General features: G+C 39.9%; 1 long non-coding RNA gene across 1 annotated transcript in view; it reads right to left on the bottom strand.

Annotated features, from left to right (window-relative positions):
* LOC136367534 (uncharacterized) overlaps positions 1-21683 on the bottom strand; it is a 313961-nt gene that overhangs the window by 56 nt on the left and 292222 nt on the right. The window lies entirely within an intron of this gene.

Genomic DNA, 21683 nt, shown 5'->3' on the forward strand with positions numbered 1-21683 from the left:
GTTTGACTCTATTCAAGTGCTATCTGTTGTTCTGCATCTTTCTTATTTGCACACCAAACTAAAAAACTTTCAAATTAAAATAAAAAACCAGAATACTGTATTTCTAAGCTGAGTTGTCCTTAAAAATTCGAATGAGTCATTTAGATAACATTCACAATACCAGCAGCTCCAGGGCACTTTAGAGAATATGTTTCAGTACAGAGACATTTGAAACAAAAATTGTAATGTTCTAAATGGAATTAGATCAGCAGAACCGTGTCATACAGAGATGAAATATAAATAAGTGCTTTAGGCCCACTCTATGAAAAATGTATGTGCTTTTTAAAAAGCATTTTTCTTCTGCAATGGTTTAATTTCTGTAGAAAAGTGGTTGGTTGTGAGTTGTTTTTGTTGTGTTTTCCTTATTTTCTTCCTAGTGCATTCTCCCAGAATGTGCTTTTGCCACTCCATAAAGCCTTCTTTCTACTAAATGTCTGTCTCTCTATTAAGCCCCCAAGGAACTGTACAAGAAAAAGGCAGATGGAAACAATAGGCATTCCATGTTGAAATGTACAACCTACAGAAAGTTCATTTGTCAAAAGTCTGAGGAGCACTTCCAAGGAAGCTGCTTCATAAACAACATCCACATGGGGCAGATCTGACTCGTGCTACCACTTTTCATGCACACATTCCATAAGAATTTAATAGGATGTTTACTCCTCAATTAATAGTTAAAACAAGATTTTACAGAATCTTGTTCCAAATCCCAGTCTCATTTCTCCTTTCCTTCCCTTCCCAGCCTACATTTTAATCTCTTCATCTTTTACGTGCACCGACTACTTCCCTTTTTTTTACAGAAGACTTATCCTAGCCTCTCTATTAAGAACAACTCAGTCCCAGACTTCTTGAGCTCTTTATTTTCTTAGACTTTTTGAACACTATTTTGTACCTGTTGGAGCTGAGCTCCTTCACTGGTGAGTATGCAAATCCCACCACGGTATCAGTCTTTGAGATATCAATAACTAATACCAGTAGTGTAGTGTTGAAAGTTAATCTAACCTTCTGACTCATGCCTGGAAGACAAAAGTTGCTCTGGTTGGTGCTGTCTAGCAGACAGCATGCCTGCTTTTTAAAACTCTAAACTTTAATTATTACGAAGCCAAGGAATGAAAGTTTGCCTTCGTTCCTTGGCTTTGAATTAATTGAATATTTTTAATGTGATTAAGATGCTGATTCTCTAAAGCTGTGAAGTCACTTTGGCTCCCATGGACTTCAACAGCTTCCCTGATCAAGCCCCAGATTAGGGGCAAGAAAACAGGGAAGACTTTGTCGATACCTGGATTTAGGAACACTGCTTTGAGTACCCATCAATATCTGAACTTGTTCAGGAGTAATCCAAAGATAAGACCAGCAGAGCTGAAAAAACATCAGCCAGCTATTCTACCCAAGCACCTTCTGAATACACAGATTGTCAAAATAAGCAGCTGCTTCAGAGGGTGCTTATCATACAAATGGTAGTAACACTTTCTATATTAGGCCAGTTTGAATTTACCTAGGATACCCAAATCTTGTATCTGGTGCTTAAAATAGCAGGTAGTAGTTTCTGGTGCCAAAGGAAGATGATTAAATTGTGACATTAGAAAACCAGTCACCCACCAAATGCAAGATTCAGTTTTCATTCTGTACTTAATCAATGGCCATGTGTTGCTCTGGAAAATAATGAAATGTTGGAAGGTGACATGAAACCAGAGGTACATTACATATATTTCTTTACATAATCTAGCACTGAAAAATGCATAACCAATTTTAGCCTCTGGACTTCAAAAACAGCATTTGCAAATGATAGACCTGAAAAAATGAGAACCACCCCAGAAGAGCGGAAGCTACTCAATGGCAGCTTGCCATGTGCCAAAGAATATTGTAATTTCTGCCCAAGAGACGTCAATTTTATCTGAATGAGCCATTACACAGAACTTGGATTTCCCCCTCTCCTGAGCTGCACAGAGGTACAGCGGTGTGAATGAGCATGAAGCCAATGGCATGTTGGCAGCTTTGGGTAAGGTTTCTCCAGTGGACATACTTGCCTCAGACACTAAGGTCACCAGTAAATTTTTGTCTGTTAGGATTATGGAAGTTGTTGGCTTTTCGAGGTCTGACCAGTACAAGAAGAGAAGCTGCAGCCTGATCTTTGTGTAATGCTGCTTTGAAGTGCATAGTGGATGTGGTTTTTAAATGGGTCCTGATCCCTTCACAGCAGCCACTGAGTGTGTTTATGGCTGTCACAGGAGCTTTTACCTGCCGGACTTGGGCCAAAAATCTCCATCTGCAAGACGCTGATGCAGTCCATGTGTTTCATTGCCCTCTGGTGGTGTGTCCACCAGAGCAAGAAGGTTATTGCTGCATGTGCAGGAGTCTCTGCTGCTGGTGTAAGAGAAGCAGGTGCTACAGGAAGTAAAGAAAAATCCACAAGTATCAGCCAGGGCCTTATTTTTTAGGAATTGTTGTCTGCTGTTGCTTTAGTTTATTGCAGGAGTTGTAAAAGAAAAACAGGGGGCTAAAGTCTGCTAACCAGTTATCCCTGTGCAAATCCAGACTTCTGCTGGACCCAGACTCAGCAGTCTGGATTTATACCTGTGCAAAAAGAGTCAGAAAGTTGGCTTGAAAATACAGGGGAAACCTTTAAACTGCTTGACTGTTACAGTAGCAAAGTTAGGAGCTTGCCCGTGCAGCACACAGGTAGCCTCTTAGAGCACAAGGAAGAAAAGAAAATTCTCAAGTGATTATCCAAGTGCATTTGGTACTGTATGGTCTCTGAAGCCAATATTCAAGTGGGCTGAATCTAGAACCTCCTTTGTAATAGCCACCATCTGGATTCTGAGGCTGGGCACCTCACCACCAAGGTGCCACAGGCTCAAATCATTTAGAGCCCTTGACACCTTACACTGGATGCTAGCAGATGAGGTCATCTGCTTCTTTCAGTTCTGCTGGTACCAGTGCAGTCAACATATATTTACAGCTGTGGATCTGCTTCCTGAGATGTGGGAGAATAACAGCATTATACTGTAAAACTTTACTATTTCATTCTTGCTAGAAATAGTTCCGAGGAGAAAAAAATACTCTGAAAAGAAGTGGCAGTCCAGGAACCAGATATTTATGTTGGTTTGTTGACTTCAGTGGCTGTCTACGTATATATTATGGATCATTGGCATTTCTGTAGTATTTTTATAAGTAGGGAAGAAGTGAAATCAATTTAAGCGTGCTTCCAGGAATAGGTCTTTACAACCCATGGCAAAAGCATGGTATGAAGTAATCCAGAGAAACAATGGTTTTTCCATTTATGCTGGAAGTTTTTTGTCTCCCCAAGGTTATCTGTTATCAGAAAGAAGCCCAGATCAGGAGAGGCAATGGAGACTTTTCTTTGTGAATTTTTTGTATCTCAGCTACTTTTACTTGCATTTGTCATGGAATATATTAAAGTAGTCATATTGCAGAGTCCACACAGCATGTCAGCTTTGAGACAAGCACTCTGAAATGTGCTCACAGATGATAAATTGCACACTATGTCAACTACATCTTTGTCATGAGATTCTGTTTTCTATTTATAGTTTAAATGAAACACTTGAGAAAATTCTAACCCAAAGCAATTTCACAGAAATCTCGTAAATTTTTCCTTATGCGTATATCAGTGAAAAGACCCTCCTGGTGCTATCTCTTTGCTCTGTGGGATTTCAACAATCAACTTCTGAGATCAAAGTAGAATGCTCTCAAGATTGTGAAACTTATAATGTGCCCATGTAATCTAGCTGGTGTGCCTTTGGAGTATGTTCCCTTTCAAACACTGAGGAGAAAGAGCATGTAACCAAAGCAGAGTGCAAATACATACAAAATTTGATACAGTTTTTGGGAATCAAACCCCATTATCTCCATAAGAGAAGAGATTATTTAGTTACTTTTTTGGCTTGTCATGCTACTTTTGTTTGAAGCTGTCTGTGCAGTAGTTTGCTTTTGTTTCACCCTCTTTCTAGGATGATTCTTTTTCACTTGTGCATCTTTAACACATAATCTGCTGCAACAGAGTTGTGGGTAGCAAAAATTGAAAAAAGGCACTAGGTATGCTTTGCAGCTAGAAATGCTGCTCTAATTTGTTGTCATTTGTTTTTTTCTCTGACTACAGCAGCCTACTTTAGGAAAAGTGTGTCTGGATAGCAGTAGCAGTGCACTTGGATGGGACAAAAGCTCACACTGCCCTAGACAGGGCAGGACACTTTGTCATTTGCTGAATGAATATTTAAGTTAAGTAGGCCTTGTGATGGCTTCCTTCTGCCTTGGGCTCTCATAACTTCATAGACAGAAAGCACAAGGATAGTTTCTCAGAGAGAATCATCCAAGCAAGAATGGGTAATGTACATGCAGGAGAGAGAAACTGGTCAAAATCCTATGTATGGGATTCAAACAAGAGCTTGCTTGAGAAAGAACTTGTATCTCTCTGCATGATGAACAGAGCATTTGTCCAGGAGGATCCAGGATCCAGATCTCTGAACCCCACACCCTGGGGAAGCCTGGAGCAAGAGGAGACACAGCCTCCCTGCAGTCGTGGAAGTGGTTTTGTATGTGATACCAATAGAACTGTTTTAGTTTCTATGGCTTTGTGGCTTTCCCTTACTACTTCTGGGCTTCTCAAAGTATGCCCTCTAGCCAGTTGTCCCTTCTTAAATCTAAGAGGAGATTTGGGAGTCTATTCCAGATTTGTGTGTGTGTATATATATGTATAATTGATTTTAAAAGCAGCTCTAATTTGAACACTAGAATGGCCTGTGAACCTGAAGATACTGACACTTGTTCTAAATACTTGTTCCTACTTCTGGTTCATCTCTTAAACTCTGTAGTTTTAGAAGAGAGAGGTCTTGGATTTAACTTCCCTCCTGCTCTGTAACCTCAGCCATCCATTGATCAGAGTACCATGGTCTAGTTTAGAAGTGTGTGTAGGGGGCATTAACTGACAAAGAAACCACTGCAACATCAGTGTACCAATCTGGAAAGGTTAACAGAGTTACTGAATCTCTGCTGGACTGCAAAGGTAACTGATAGTATTTAGCAACATCTTGACAAATAGCGAGCCAATAACTTATGCCCTGTCTTGCAAGATGCTCCAATAAGTGTCTTTCTTTAAAAATTGTCTTATGGAGGAAGAGATCTTTAAAAGCTACATATAAAAAAAAAAAATCCTGTTGTTAAGTTAATAAGATCACTAAAGAGAACATAAAATCTATTTTCCTTGTTTGGAGTCAGTACCCTAAAAACACTTTGGTCTATTTTATAATTTCTTTTCTCTCTTCCATCTCTCCTTACTCATTTCTGGCTCTTTCCTTCTGTTCCTGTTCAATACACTTGCTTTATGCACTCTTCTTTCATATTTTGGATGACCTTAGAAAGTGAGCCTCCCTCCATGGCACATTGGGTTTGCTCATACTGCCAGTTTTCTGCCAGCATTATGTTTAATCAGGCAGCTTCCTTCTCTGCAACTGGTCTGTCCTGTTTAACTAAATCTTTTCACCCAGAGCAGCAATAGTATTTTGCTTAACTGGTGTGTTGGCAGAGATTACTAAAGATATCTGTCTGGATGCTGATGTGATATGCATTTGGGTCAGCATCTTTAACTTTTACTATATGAGTTTGCGTTAGCTTGTTTCTTTAAAATACTTGACTGTTAAATTTGCATCATGAAAAATAAGTTAACTAGCATTGGGCTCCAAAACTGTTGTGGGGGGAGGGTTACCCACTTGAAAATAAGCAAAAAGTCTTACAAATATTTGGACTGATTAATTCACCAGCTTTTCTTTACAGAGCTCTATTGTGCTATAAAGCTATTCAATGACCAAGAGAGTACATTGTCCATTTAGTTACTGTTTTGTATCTCGTGTCAAACAAAAGACACTGCTCCTACAACAGTAACAGCTGAATATTTTCACTGCTCATGCAGTTTCCTCTTCTAGCTGCTGGATCATCAAAAATTCTAATCAACTCTGATCTAACACAAAGTACTACATGGCATTCATCATCTGTTTTAGCCTTTAATGCACCATGCAGGTTTTAATCAAAGGTATGCAACCATTAGCAAAAAAGAAAGACAAGAATTATGATGGTGTCCTAAGCAGAGCTCTTAAGCCAACATCACAGGCAGCAGATAAGTTCATCTCCCCCTGCTGAGTACAAATACAGGAGAATAAGATGGGGTTGTTTTTGAAATAATTGCAGGAGAGTGCCACTGAGGTTTCAGGGCCATGACTTCTGTTGTTTTCTCTCAGTATAACTGCTAAGACTTACTTGCTTGGCTTTCCTGAATATTGAAAACAAATGTTGGCACTGTAGCCTTAATGTGGGGGGGCTGCTGGATCATCCAGTCAGCTCAGCGTATGCCTGTGTCTTCTGCTCTTGCCAGAGGGAGCCAAGGGCATTGGCAGTGACTGGTAAAAGAGCCCAGAGCTTTCCTTGCAGCAGACAGGGCTTTGGGTCTCTCAGCTCCTTCTCAGCAAACTCCATTAGTCACCTTTCCTCTTTTCCTTAAATGCAGGAGTAGCGGTGTCACTGTTGGATTCTGAGTAGAATTAAATCCACGTGCTCTTCTTGCATGCAAGCAGCAAAGTGTTTCTCCTGCATTTGGCTTCTATTCCAGCACCCCTTGCTTCCCTGCTGGTCTAACCAGAGATATCCATCCCCAGCAGGGTGGCAAGCAGCCTCCTCCTGTCTTTGCCCGACTCATTACTCACAAAGCACCAGGGTTTCACTGGACTGTAAGGTCACACATTCTGTACCCTGTCAAGCAGTTTCTCCTCCTGCTTCCCCACTCACACCAGCCCAGTAAATCAAAGCCAAGCAGCAACCAGCCAGAGGGGAGCAGGCTGCGTACATATTAGTGTGATCTTTCTTCTGCCACGTGAACTCACCTTGCTGGAAGTGGCTTGGGTGAGGGTGGCAAACCTGACACCCCCTCATGTGTCCTGAGCCATCCGATTGGATTTGAGGGTTTGCTCCCTTAAGAAAACTGCAGTTGTTTTCTCAGCCTTCCCTATTGCCCACTTCTTCCTTGGTTTCTGGTATAGGCAGAACTGTTTCAGGTCCTGGCTTAAAAATAAGTGTTATGACCTGTGCCAGCTTGTAGCATTTCCTTGAAGCCATGATAGCAATAGGGAACAAAGCAATGTATTGTTCTTTGGCTGTGCCCCACATAGCTGGTATGGGCAGAGTGGGGAGCTGACAATTACCCAGAGTTACAACTTAAATGAGTGACCTGGAGGCCTTTGGGCTAGTGAATCCATACAAATAGTGTGTAGGTGGAATTACTCCTCAGGCAGCTGATGCAGGGTATGAACTTTTTGAATTATGTTGGCTTTGGGGTATGCAGGAGAATTTCCCCATGCCGTGGCAAATGCAGAGTACTTTCTGTGGGCTGAAATAAAAATTTCCCCCTTATAAATCATTACCAGTAGCTCAAGCTGGCTCTGGTCAGACATTAGGAATTGGCCTTTCTAATGTGCTGTCTGGGGGCTGATTCTGCTCGAGTGTTTTGTTTGTTGCGCAGCTGCCGGTGGGGGACAGGGCTCAGTAGGACTCAGTGTGTGCTTGCCTGCATCAGCTCCCGTGCTCAGCCTCCTGCCAGATGGAGGTCCCAGGCGTGCCTGGGCTTTCACACGAGCAAAAACCCTATGTAAATTGCTGGCTTTGATTTCCACATGGCCTTTAATGTGCAACATGTGCGTCTTTTAATGACCACCTCTGGCTAAAGCTTAATTTGGTTAGCGGTGGGAGGAATGGATGCTTTAGATCTACCTGTGCTTCCTGTGTCTGTCCTGTGCCCAGCTATGCATGGGAGCAAGAGATTTTCCACAGCACCAATCAGTGGCATTGTATGTCCAATTTCCTATTTAACTAGGCTAAAAAATAAACAAGTTTTTGTTGTTTTAACCCAAATAGGTCATTTGCTTTACCCAATTTCCAAGTATTGGTTCATCATTGCAGTGTATTGTTATGGGTTCCAGAGGTGGATGATCAGCAGCACAGTGTTGTAAGGATCTGGTTCCAGGTCACAGACAAGTAATGAAAAAACAGCAGTCACTGAGGATTTGATTTACACACTGCAATGGCTATGTGATAGCCCCTTTTGCGAAGAAGAAAGTGTCCCTCTGGAGACCTCATTCTAACCAGCAGCAAACATTCGAGCTCCCTGGTGCTTCAGATGTCAATTATACCAAAGCCTCTTATTGTATAATGCAGGTCTGTTATAATAATGCTGTCTGAAGCAGCAATAATAATGTTGAATGAATTTTCAAACAGTGGAGATGGGAGGGGGAGGTTGATCAATACAGCAGTAATGATGGCCTTGTCTTTCACTGAAATAATTGTGATAGGGTTTATAGCACTTCCTTCCTATACCATGCTGTGCAGCAGTGTTAGTTTACTACCTGCTGTTATTGCTTTTGTATAAAAGGTGTTAAAAAGAAACGTCTGTCAAGTTTTAAGGCTGTGAGTCTTTTTTTAATGCAGCAGGGTTGTTCTACCCAAGATGGTCTGAGGATATGAGAGGTACAGAGCTCACAGGGAGAAGTGAAATCTTTTATTAGACACGCTGAAGAGTAAAGAAGCTTTTGGGCTCAAAAACCAGTAGTAAGGTCTTAATTTTTATAGCAGATTACCCATATTTTATGAAAGAGGTGCCATTGGAAGGACTTTTTTTTTTTTTAAAGTGTACTCATTCTGCTTGCTTGGATACACAAAGGTATCTGCTTGAGAGGAAATGTGAGTTCTTGAACACATAAGGGTACAAAAGAAAAGCTCTCTGCCCCTCTAAGAATTTTTTCTATTTATGTGACCCTATTTCTCGTCTGATAATTACGTGAGGTTTTCTCTGTTACTCCACCATGTGTGTAGCATGCATACTAAGACCTGTTGGACCTATGGGAAGTCATATCCTTGTGTGTTCCTGAATGTTGGGGGAGAATGCAGAGAAAGTCCTGTGAAGGGAAAAGATAACAGTATATTGGAAATTTATTGTTGGAGGGGATTGTTTGTTTTGTTGTGTTTGTCTTTGGTTTCTGTGGGTTGTTGGGGTTTTTTCATACTGTAATAAGTTCTAACATTTTCTGCAGTATTTCATAGTTACTTTATTTCTCAATATGCTGGAATGATGAATTTCATACTTTTTTTGGTGAAGTGAGAGAAATTGAGAGAAAATATAGCCAGAGTCTAATGATAAAACAGAGAGGTCTGTTGAAGCTCTTCATTACAGTACTTTTCAGAACAGAAAAGACAAACTGCTTTTGCAGTGGCACAAGTCCAATCTCAAACTAGAATCAATTGCTTTGCCAACACTGAACACAAAGGATGTTCATTGTTTGCAAACTGAATTTTTCTTAGTGTATGTGCGCAAAACCAATGATCATATTATTATTTTTTCCTTTAGAGAAACCCCTGCAGTGAAAAAACTGCAGCTGATTCTATGCTTCCCATCCTGGTTTGCAGGAAGGCTTCTTGCTTCACAGTGTGATTTCTTCATAATAGCTGCATGACAACAGTATGCCAATATTTTGAAAAAAACAACATCCAAAGTTATAACGCGGTTGCTTATGTTAGCTACTCACTGCTGGGTTTTGGTTTCTTTTTTCTTTCAGGAAAAAAAAATTTGCTTTTGTTCATATTCTTTTGAGGCTCACCTTGCTATGTATAACCAACTTTTTCTATGTCTCTCTCTCCATCTATGTATATAAATTTCGACAAGAGTAGAGGGACCTTCCCAGGCCTGTGCCTTCCTGCAACAAGTAACTGCACTGTATTATGCTTAGCATCAACCATATTAAAAATGAGGAAAGGATTTCTTCCCTGGTTATATTTATGTAATATCTGCCCCAGGGTCACTTTTTTCCCTGAAGCTTATGACCTTTTCTCCTAATATCTAAACATATTTCTGGCTGACTTCTCCCTATTGCTGTGCCAACATTGTCTTTACGTTCCTCTTTCCTCCTGTCGTATACTTTCTCCTTGGTATATTTGCAGAGAGTAATCACATCTCTTTCCATGTCTTTTGACACTGAGCCAGCATCTGAAAATACAAGTTCATTATGGGGTGGCAAAAACTCACCCAAATATTCATGTTTAAACCAGACATTCATGTTAAATCCACATAGTGGGTATGGCATCTGCCTGGAGTCATCCTGACTCTGACCCCAGGATTTTGTCCCTCAGGGACTGGACCCCGACTGGAGGCCAGTGATGCTAATTTTGTGAAGATCTATTTATTTATTGGCCATACGCCTCCTGCATAGCATTGCCTGGGATGCCCTGATACAGAAAGCAGCTCCATGTAAGAGCACAGGCTCTACATGATCCATGGAACACAGTCCCACTTGCTAACAAGAGTGTGAAAGTAATGTGGATGCTGCATTAGCTTATGTAAGTATGAAAGCTGCCTCATTTGCTTATTTGAATCTTGCCTCTTTACGCAACACTTCCCAGTTGGCTGCTGTTTCCTCAGAAGTCTTTGCAGCTGACTGACATGTTGTAAATTATTCTGTGGTTTGTGGAGGTGTTCAATATCGGTAATTTAAGCTGTACAGCCTGTTTGTTATTGGTCATGTGGCACAGTTTTTCTTCCTTGACTGAATGAGCTTAGCAGGTCAAAATTTTCTGTTGAATCCTCACAGGAAGTTATTTGAAAACTTTTTGCAGAATATGCAGAGTTAATGATTTGCTGGCTCTTGCACATTTGCACTGGTATTACATGGCCACAGAAATGCTGGTGGAAAGCTTAACAGGGGGCTGAGTATATAGTAGCACTAATTTGTTTTAGGGCATCCTGCAGAAAATTACTTCCAGTGTTCCTGAACAATCATGCCAATACATCAGCATAAAAGCTTGCCTTGTCATTTGCTGATATGTATCTTGAGCTGACGTGCATCTCGTCTGAGAATATTTGCTAAATATTTAACCCAGGCCTGTAATGAGAATTTCTTTCCTATGTGTTATATATTCTCGTGTATTTTCTATACAGCGTTACAGGATATTCCCTGGTTTTCTTGCTAAGATGTTTCACAGTATCAATTATGACATTTTTCAAATACAAGAAGCAGCATATATTTTGTGAAGCATTCTGCTCTGCTGCTATTTGCAGATTTTTTTTGCCCTGCTTGTTCACTAATTGGCAGCGCTGAGTAATTTGTAATCTGTCTTCCCACTGAACCAGTGAGTGTTCTGTGTGTGTATGCATATGTTTACAAAGTCTTAGGATTCATCTATGTGGTAACTAGAACCAAAGGAAATAACTGCATTCTAATTAATAATATTTTGATTAAGGTCTATTTGTAAACCCTAGTTTTGATGTAATTTAGGCTCATAAAAGAAGTCACATTTATCTGTACTGAAATGGCTCTGAAATCTCTGTCTCATGCTAACTACTGATGAAATGCTAAGGGTGTGATTTACAACTGATTTAATTGGATTGGTTTCATTTACCATCTAAACAAGCCCTTAAATGTTGGAGTGTTTACCACCTGTTGTGACTCCTACCTTACATAGTTTTTTTGTTCACAGGGAGGAGAGTGTGCACTGTAATGAGAGAGGAAAAGGAGGGTTATAAATGTTCATCTCAGTTTATGCATGCTATTAAGCTTGGCCCTGGAAAAATATGAAGATTTTTCTAGAATTTATGATAAATTTTAATATGTTGGTGGTGATTTCTTCTTGCTTCTGACAAGCAGCATGTTTACTTCTCATCAACTGGGATAATTAATGTGGAAAAAAGGTTTCTTTGTTGTAGTTGTGTTATATAATGCTAGCTTCTCTTCTGCTGTTTCTGTGCAGATCTAGGTCTTGTAACTGGTTGTGAGCAACTTTGATAAACAGTCCTGAAAACTATGAAGGGTTTTTAAAAATTTACTTGGCATGTTGGTTTTTTTGATGTTGAGTCCAAGAGATACAAAGCAGAAAGGTCTATAGTGGAGAAACCCTGTGAGGTGTTTTGGGGTAACCAAACCAGCCACCTTGCTTTTCTCATAGTCTTCTCTGCAAATGTAATAAATCGAGTCTTCCTTTGCTAATCTCCTGCAACAGTTCTGTCTTATTTGCCATCCTGCAGAAACAGATGAGTCAAAGGAGATGATCTTTCCCTTCCATCTCCTCAGTCCTGGTGACAGCCCCCTGGATTTCTGGATCCAGTTCTGGGTTACCCAGCGTCCAGCAAATGGTCATGAAGATGATTAAAATACTGGAGTATCTGACAAAGGGAGAGGATGAGAGAGCTGGGACTATGCACCTTAGACAAGAGAGAACTTAGGGAAGGTCTTTTCAAAGTGTGAAAACACTTGATGAGGCAGTGGTAAAGACAGGAGAAAATTCTTCTCAATAATGCTCAGTGTAAGAACAAGGGGTAATGAGCACAAACTGAAACACAGGAAGCTCCATGTAAACATAAAAGAGACAACTTCTGTAGTGTAAAACTGGTTGAATACTGGAATAAAATGCCTAGAGAGATGGAGGAGCCTCCATCTTTCGAGTACTCAAAACCTTACTGGACCAACCTCTCTGGCTGTCTCTGCTTTGGGCACAGATGTTCTATTAGAAAATCTCCAGAGGTCCCTTCACACCTCAGCAGTTCCATGAATCCATCATTTTAGCGCTGTTGTCTATTTAAGGTAAACTCGATTGTAGACTAGATAGATACATGCTTTTATGGGGAAACTAAACCAAGACAACAACAACAACAAAATCAGTCTGAACTTAAACTGAGAGAGGCAAGGTCACAACACCACCAACACATTTGGGGAATAAATGTAAAGAAATGCAGCAATCCAAAAGTAGGAAGTCATCCTCTTTTCTCCAAGGCATATTTGCCCTACTTCTTCCATCTACTTCCTTTCTCTTTGACTTCAGATATCTCATTACTTTGTCATATCTCGATTTTGATGTTCCACCCTGCTCTACATGTTCTCTCTCTGCAATGTTAAATATAACCAGCCCATTAGACTCACCATTTTCTGCTGGGCCAGCAATCACAATTAAAATGTCCCACATTAGAGTCTGATTCAAGCAGAAAGCCCTACTGGGACATGAGCTCAGTGGCAAAAGCAATGATCAAGGTTTCAACAGGATTTTCTCACAACCTTGTTGCATTCCTGAGATGCTGAGAAATCTGGTATCTTTAGTCACCAAATTCTGTCATCTTATTCAGATTTCAACTTCTTTTTTTGCTCCTTCCATTTCCCCCACTACTTAGCCTCAAATTCCCTGTGTTCTGTAGGATGCCATAATCTATTAACACTTCCTTTATTATTTCCCAGAATTCTTCAAAATTCTGGATCTTTCTGTCTGCATACCACTGCTCAGCTCTTAACCACCTCCTTATTCCATCCAGACTCAAGATGTAAAAATGGAACATATTATTTGGGTGGAGGTCTCTGTTGCTCACATGCTGTCATCAGTGAACATCTCAAATTGCTTCATACATTGGTTTTCACAGCATTCTTCTTTAATGGCTTCCAGCACCTCTGTTTTCAAGCTTTAGTGGATTCAAGATGCTAGATTGAATCAGTAAATGGGTCTCTAAGACTTATGTGTTTATTGACCTTCATGTGCTCCCTGTCATTAAGGTTGTCTGTCATCTTCTCGTACTCAGAATTGTTGTGATTCATGAGGTGAAGAGTAACCTAGATTATATGTGTTTACCTTGGACACATTCTCAGTTCTCCTAATCTATCCCTTCTCTCCGTTTCCATTCTTTTTAACTCTAGATGCATCTGTCATATATTTTCATTTACAGTTTATATATATATTTTAGATAGCTACCTAGTTTATATTTGGTAGTCTCTTTGAAATGCCTTGCAATTTGTTTTTTTCTTTCCTCCAGAACAGACCCTCAGAATTTCAGACAGCCAGACACACCTTTTAGGATGCTAAATCTTTATTTGGATGACCCATTTGTGCCTGCAACAAATCAGGCTGATTCTCTGTACAAAAGAGGTATAGAGGTACAAACTCTTCCCATACATAGTCTGACAAACTATTAGTAGCATTACTCTGCAGTTTCACTGTTTGTAGTGGTACAGAGGCCATTAAGAAAAAAACCAATTCAGTTTATAAATAGATTATGAATTCTACTGAAAAGTAATTTGTCCATGTCCTCCTAATTCTCAGAACACTGAAGTTTGTTGTTGGTGCTAAAATAATACCAATTAAAAAAGAAGGGAAAAAAATGAACAAGTTTTTGTGGAGCAAGACCTCATTATGTTTGTAAGTGTGTGTATACTGCTGGCTTTAAGACATATCTTTCTCTGAGAAAATATGTTCACATTTTAATGCTTTTAAAGGTTTCATTAATATCAGATAGGACGTTATGCCTAACAGTATTGTCTCTATTTTGTGAGCCTACTGAATCTGAGAATGTTCTCCAAGCTGATGAGTTGCTTCCCTCTACAGCAAGAACCCATCATCACAGACTCCTTTTGCCATGAATTTTCCAGAGCCATCCCAAAATAAAAACTAGAATAGCTCAGTCTCTTACATGGAGCCTAAAAGAAACTTGTTCTGTCAAGGTAACAATGGGTAAGCCTCTGACATACTTTTCCCTTCTTGTCTTTTTTGGCAAAGAGGGGGCAGGAAAATGTCGGGTTTTTCTGATATTTCTAGAAACAGCAAGATTTTTCATTTCATTTGGTAGCAGCTAGGATTTCTGCTTCTGAAAGTTATACTGTAGGGAACATGCCCACCAACTAAATGGAAGCTAAATCTGTATTTCTTCCTCTTTGGGTTAGGTTATGCCACAGAAAGTCATGGGGAGACTTGTGTTGTCTCAGAGACATGCAGGTATGAGGGCATTGAAGGTAAAACCCAAAGTGGAGCAAATCTTAGTAATAATGTTTGCTGAAAGAAATTACAAAGATTTTAAAATTACACAGTGGTTTCCATCAGGATGCTCAAAACATTTAGATTTTGCATACCTACCACTTTATAGCAGATTAATCCACTTTTACTTTTTTTTTTTTTTTTTTTTTTTTTTTTTTTTTTTTTTTTTTTTTTTCTTTTGAGTGGAAGGTGTAGTGTATAGAATTGAGCTGAAATGCTATAATTTTCAGTAGGACTGAAGACCCTGGAGATTGCAGTGTGGCATGGTATATGGCGGTTAGGTACAATTAACCCTTACACAAGCTTCTTTCTGAAATCCCTTTTGGCTTTTAGCTCTCCTCCACAGGCAACCTGTAAACATTTCAGCAGAGATTACAACACAGCGAATCTCTTGCAAATTAAGTGTGATTTGACCAAGTTATATTCTGTGTCCAGTACTGTTTTAGATTTAGGACAATTAATTGCAGCAATGATAAAATCAGTGGAAGTTGCATGCAGAGTGGGAACACTAGAGGAAAGGAATGGACACTGTTGCAGATGGAGGGAATCATTGCCTGGTAAATGTAACCATAATTCTTCTGGACTAGAATCTATCCTGAGCAATGTACTTAAGTTGCTTAAATCTTTTTAAATCAACACATTTTGGAATTGCAGGAGGATGTGGCTGTTTACATCATCTTTGCAGCAAATTGACTGTAACAAACTTCCCTCTGAAAAAAATAAAATGTCTAAAGGCTTCTCCATTCCTCAAAACACTTTTAGTTCTATTGTTCTTAGAGCTATTTAATCACTTTAGCAAAATCAACATGGCAACATGAGTGAGGTCTGCCAATGGAAGAATGAGTTAGTGGGAACTGATCTATAGAGAATGCTTTTCTAAGAAGTATCATTTTTCCCACGTCTGTTGTCCTCTGCTAAAAAAAGCCAAACAGCCTACTTAAAATTTCTTTCAAAAGTGAAATAGAAATAACAAAAACAACCAATGCTCTCTGGAATGTTCCTGTTTGTTGGTGTCATAGCATCGTTATCTGGATTTTATTAAATGTTTTTGCAGTTGTGAAATAATCTTAAAAGCACGAATGCACACCTGTGCACAAGGTAAATGACATTGTCCAAGGTATATCTATACTTTGTGGCTTTAAATATCAGGTTAAAGCAAATAGGCAAAATGCTTCCTATGAGCATATGCCTCTTCAGATGTCAGTATGGTTGCTGATGAATCTTCTGTTGGTATCTTCACTAAAAATTGCTCCACTGCCAAGTTACACAGAAACAAGAAGTCCTACACATGAGATGCAAAAAAATATTCAGGGATTTTTTTGGAATTTGTGTTGCATTTCTTAGTTGGGTTTTTTCCTGGTTGGGTTTTGTTTTGGTTTTCTTCTGCAGGATAATTTCTGCTGATTCAGTAAGGTTGTTATTCTGAATTGATGGTGTTTAGAATCTGAAAAATCCTTCTGATGGCTCTGCTTCTTTCCTTTGTCCCTTCAACTAAGTTGCTCATGCCTCTGTCTTGTGGGGGGATTTATAGTTGGACAGTCTTTCTTTTTCTTGGAAACTGGTATAATAGACTCCTGTCTGCTTGCATATGGACAAGAGTAATGAGCTGTGTTTAATGCTAGGTGGTCTTTAGACTTTTTAAGGTCTACAAGAAAAACTTAAATTGCATGTTCATTTGAGGGAAGCTGTGGATGGCAAGGTTTTACTGTTTACTGCAAAGATGCAATTTTACTGTTTCTTTTAGTAGGGCTGGTTGCGACCACGTAAAGAAATATTGCTCCTTCAGGAACATGTTTAAATTATCTTCTCCTTTTTGGAAGCTGCCAGTTGCATAGTCAGTCTCGTGTTTCATGTACATCTAAATACTTCATTGACTCGTGCCAAGAGATGGAAACTAGCCTGCTTGTTTTAATACATTCCTGATGATTTTGATGGAAAATCTAAATGTGTGAAGAACACAAGATCCTGCCCACTAGCAGCCAAAAGGATGCCATTTCACATTTGTTAATCTTGGGAATCAGGGGAATAAACAAACAAACCAAAAAAAAAACCCCAAACAAACAAAGCCCAAACCCAACAAAACAGTAAGAACAAGCTCTTAAAAAGAAACCAAGGAAGAAAACCTGCAACTAATGTGAGACCCATGCATCAGAGAGATCTTTCAATCTTATAGAAACACAGAGTAGCCCAGACTGGAAGGGGGCTCGGGAGGTCCTTTTGCCCAGCCTTTCATGGAAGAGGGAGCCTAGATTCTTCTCACACAGCAAAGTTTTCTGGTTCCCCATACTCTGTGAGGGGAGAGCTGAGTAGTGCTTCCTAGCCTGCTTCATCAGATTGTTGTGTCGGTGGCTTTTGATCTGGTAGTTATTCTTTTTTTATTGCATGTTTTTAAATTAGACACTTAGCTTTTCTTTGTAATTAGACATCGTGATTATAGTATCCCTTTTATATTACACTGGAGTGTTCCTTTAATGCAGAAATCAAATAAACAAAACACTTAAAATACAGAAAAAAATTTGCAACAGTAATGCTTGGGTCCGAAGGAGCAAAGAATTGGGAAAAATCAAGTTGTAGTTATTGCTTTTGGCTTCAGCAACACAGTTCATATTTTTTATTATCCTCCAAATTAGGTTTATTCACTTATTACAATTCAGTGAATGAATTAAATATAAAACCAATCCAGATTTTTTAAGACAGACATGTGTTGTAGTTAAATACAACTTTTTTGTTATTGTTCAAATGCTGAAAAACATTTTTCTTCTTAGTGTTTTCTGAGGGAAGGGTTATGTGGGGTGAGGAGAGAACACTCAGGGCAGAAGAATAAGTAGTGGAGTATTTAATACACAGAGCAAGGCTGTGCTGTTCCTCTGTGGCAGCATCCACACAGTGATCAGCAGTCTAACGCCTCCCCTTTATCTAAGGAACAACACATTTATTCCACGTGGCCCCATCTGGGAGTTTGTTTCAGAACAGTATTACCTTCCCCATGATAAGAATCTCTGCTTGTGAAATTATTTTGGAAAAAGGCCATCTGCTAGGGAAAATAACAATAATAAAAAAAAATGAATCCATGATTCAGATAATAAAACTCTGATTACTGCTCTCTTAGGAGGATGGATGAGGAAGCAACGGTCCAAGGAGCTGTCCCTGGAACATGTTTTAGAACAAGCTGTTGGGATTGACTGTAATGTCATGCAGAGGCTTGTTGTGTGAGGTACACCACTCAGTTGGCTCCCAGGGAATGAATCAGGTCTCCCTCACAGCCTTGGCTCCAAGTTCTTCCTGAATGGGGTGTGAGTAGTGAGGAAAGAGATCCCTTCCTGATACAAACACAATCAGCACTTGGTGGCACCTAGTGGGTGGGATAATAGAGAGTGATAGAACTGCCCTGAGGAGGCAAGTCCTCAGCTGTTCTCTGTACCCAAGGTACAGAGATGTACCTCAGCTGTAAAACTAAAATGGTTTTACAGCTGTTCAGTAGCCAACACATCAGCGCCTCAACAGAAGCAGTAGTGCAGAGATGACATCTTATACCAGTTAGATATTAGTCGCGTCTACAAAATCCCTGATCCCATTCAGCACAGAAATCTAAGTAATAGAAGACTTCAGTCCAACTGAAAGCTGAATGAACCCTCATTTTTACATTTTTTAAAAAACTGGGCTTATTCTCCAGTTGCTTAAACAAGTGCATATCAGGAATAACTTCTGGAGTGACTGCATTCCAGTGGAAGGTTAGCAAATTAAATAAGTCCTCTACTATGTTGGAGACCTGGGTGGAGGAAGACAACCATCCTTATAAGTGCTATATTTGAAAGTGCACAGAAGATAAGATACACCAGCTGTGTTAAAACAAGCCATTTTCATCTCACACATACACCCTGCAATTCTACTTTTTAATTTGTAGGCAATCACACTGCTGGAATCTTTTCCAGCCATTGAGTAAAATATATGTTTGTCTTGCAATTATGTAAATAAGGTAAGTGGTTAAGATTTAGATCTAGAATAATAATGTTAACATCATTGTCCCTTTAATAAACAGCAAGCAAGCTTTGGATGTAATGTTGGTTTTGCTCTGTATGTTCCATTCCACAGAAAAACATAGGCAGGCACAGAAATGATGTGGAATTCATATTGTATTTAAAACAATATTTAGTAGTGTAGCTCCTATTGCCTTTTACATGTGTTTGAAGGAAAGCCCCACTTCATCAATGGGAATGTGTCAGAATTTTGTAATAAAGCATGCTGTGTAATATATTTAAACACAGTCCAAATTAATTAAAGTGTAGTGGACGTGAAAGATACATACTCAATGTGACATTTCAAATAGGGAGAAAATATGATAATGAGCTATTTCCATGTGTTGCCATCCTTCTGGTTAAATAATACTTCTGTTTTCAATGAAGCCACTGAGCAATAACATTCATTTTTGGAGTTCCACAGCGGTTAGAACTGATTGTATACAGGCTGTAATCATTATCCTAATTCTGCCCAGGAAACCCTCTCTCCCCACCATGGAGAAATTTGGAATAAAAAGTCTCGTTCCAGGAAAAAGAATTTCCAAATAATCCTGGGCACCAGATCAAAATATGAGCTCCAAATCCGTTCCTTTTTCTTAATAAGAATCAGCACTTTGAAAAATGCTGCTCTGCAAGGAAATAATTGCATTAGTCAGCCTCTTGGCACTGGCGTGGGCTGGAACCTTCTCTTAAAATGAGGCCCAGCCTCACCCTGCAGTGCATCCAAATCCCCCAAAGATGCAAATAGCCCCAAGACCCTTGGCTTTGTTCTTACAGGCAGAAAACTAAAACATGGGACAAAAGGAGAGAAAGTGACCTGGAAACACAGCCTATCTAATGCTGAGGCAGCCTTGGGTAAGACAAGCATCCTTTTGAGTGCTGAAGAGTAGAAACCAAAATAGGAACTGGAAATAAGAGGTTACTGTTTTCATGCTATCCTTTCCATCTAAAGGATCTGATCACACAGATGCAGGTCCTTTAGCTAACTGCATAGCCCAAAAGAACTGGTGATATGTGATCATGTATTAGCCTCTTGAGAGAATTATAGTGCTTGTGATCAGGACAACTCCAATGCTCAGGCCTTGACAAACACTTTGACTGCTCTGTGCTGGAGAGATCTTGCATTTACTCCAGAGAATAGCCCTATGTGTCTTTCACTTGAAGGATTTTTAGAATCACACCAAAATATTCTATTTTATTAAGTCTCTGGTTATCTATTTTCAACAGTGAAAAGGCTGCATGTCATTGGTGAGGGATGAAAGAGAAGCAGGATGCATTACTGGATACCAAAAGTGCAATGCTGGAGTCTTGATCTACAGGAACAGAAACAAGACTTGCCTGGCACTGAGACATGAACCCTCAAAGAAACCATCTAGACTAACCAACACTCTGGAATTCACTGGGAGGTAGGGGTTGGAGCATTTTTCTCATGCCTGTTTTGTCCTTACATTGTTTGAACTTGTCCATTTGAGTCCTCCACATCACCACCACCAGAACTATTTCCTTCCCAGCTGCTCTTCAAATAGACCAGTTGTAAGTAATGTAGTGGAGCCTGTAGTGTAAACTGTTGAGATTAGCGTGGAACAGAATGGACAACTCATTCCTTTGTTCAAACATTACCAAGAAACAGATCTATTTCCTGATAGGCAGGAAAAGTATTTTATTTCCAAGATAGTTGTATGCAAAACTTTGCCTGTTCTCTCTGACGAGTTGCATCAAATACCGGGGAACTGAGTCCCTCAGTGAGGCTGATGAACAGGGCAGGCAGTCAGTGCCCACCCCTGATCCTCCTGCTAATTGCTTTGTTGGCTGTGCATTTCAGGTGCTCTATATTCCTCCCTCTTTGGGCTAATATTGCACCAGTTGTTTTCTCCTATTCAGCTAAAGAACCAGAAGCAAATGCTCCTTTGTTGGCTGATATTGACCTAATGGGAAAACGCTATGCAGATGTAGCTTTCAGTCATCATCTGAATATAGTTGGCGAAGAAGATACTTTAACCTGTTCATATTCAGACTACAGACAGGAATGTGCATGTGTCAGTAGGGAAAGCATGTGACCTCACTATGTTAAATCAGAGCTTGCCAGAGCCCTCACCACCTGGTAGAGTCATGGATGGAGTCAGATACTGTGTGCTCAATCAAGATCATGTGCTCTGTGTATTAAATACCAGACTGTGCTGGGGTTTTCTGCATTAAGATTAAGCTTTTCTGCTGCTGGAGTGTTCTAGTATTGTGGTCTCAGGTGTTACAAAGTGCCTGAACAAAGAACCAACCTGCCCTGAAGATGGTTGCTTCATAAAGAAACACAATGGATAACGTTCAGACCAATAGGATCTGAGCAAGCCTTACTGCTCTGGTGTGCACCTGTCTGCTTGGCAATTCCCAGAAAACATCCCAAGGGGTAGGAGTGCTGCTGGAAAAGGGATTGTCATGGGGTGTCTTTTCCTGAAGAAGGCAGGGTTATCCTCAGGTAAAATACACATGCTGTGTGTTTGGGACATGTGTGGGTGAATGAACCAATAATAAACCTAATATTTTCTGTCACCAAAGAAAGAGTAACTCGAGAAGAATTTGTAAATTTGCAGAGGCATTGCAGAGGTCGGTGTGAGATGTTTATGGCATTAAGAGTGTGAGAGTTTAGCACTGGTCTGAAATTTTCCACCAAGGTGTTTCTTCTGAAGGGATGATTATGCACTTTTTGTTAAAGGGATAGAGTTCTGTGTGAGAGAGACTCTCATCCTCATATTCAGAGTGTGCTCAGTCTGATAAGGGCATGTATGTCCCTGTTCTTCCCAGTCTTCT

The sequence above is a fragment of the Sylvia atricapilla genome, chromosome 1 (assembly GCF_009819655.1).
Source record: "Sylvia atricapilla isolate bSylAtr1 chromosome 1, bSylAtr1.pri, whole genome shotgun sequence".
Taxonomy (NCBI): Eukaryota; Metazoa; Chordata; class Aves; order Passeriformes; family Sylviidae; genus Sylvia; species Sylvia atricapilla.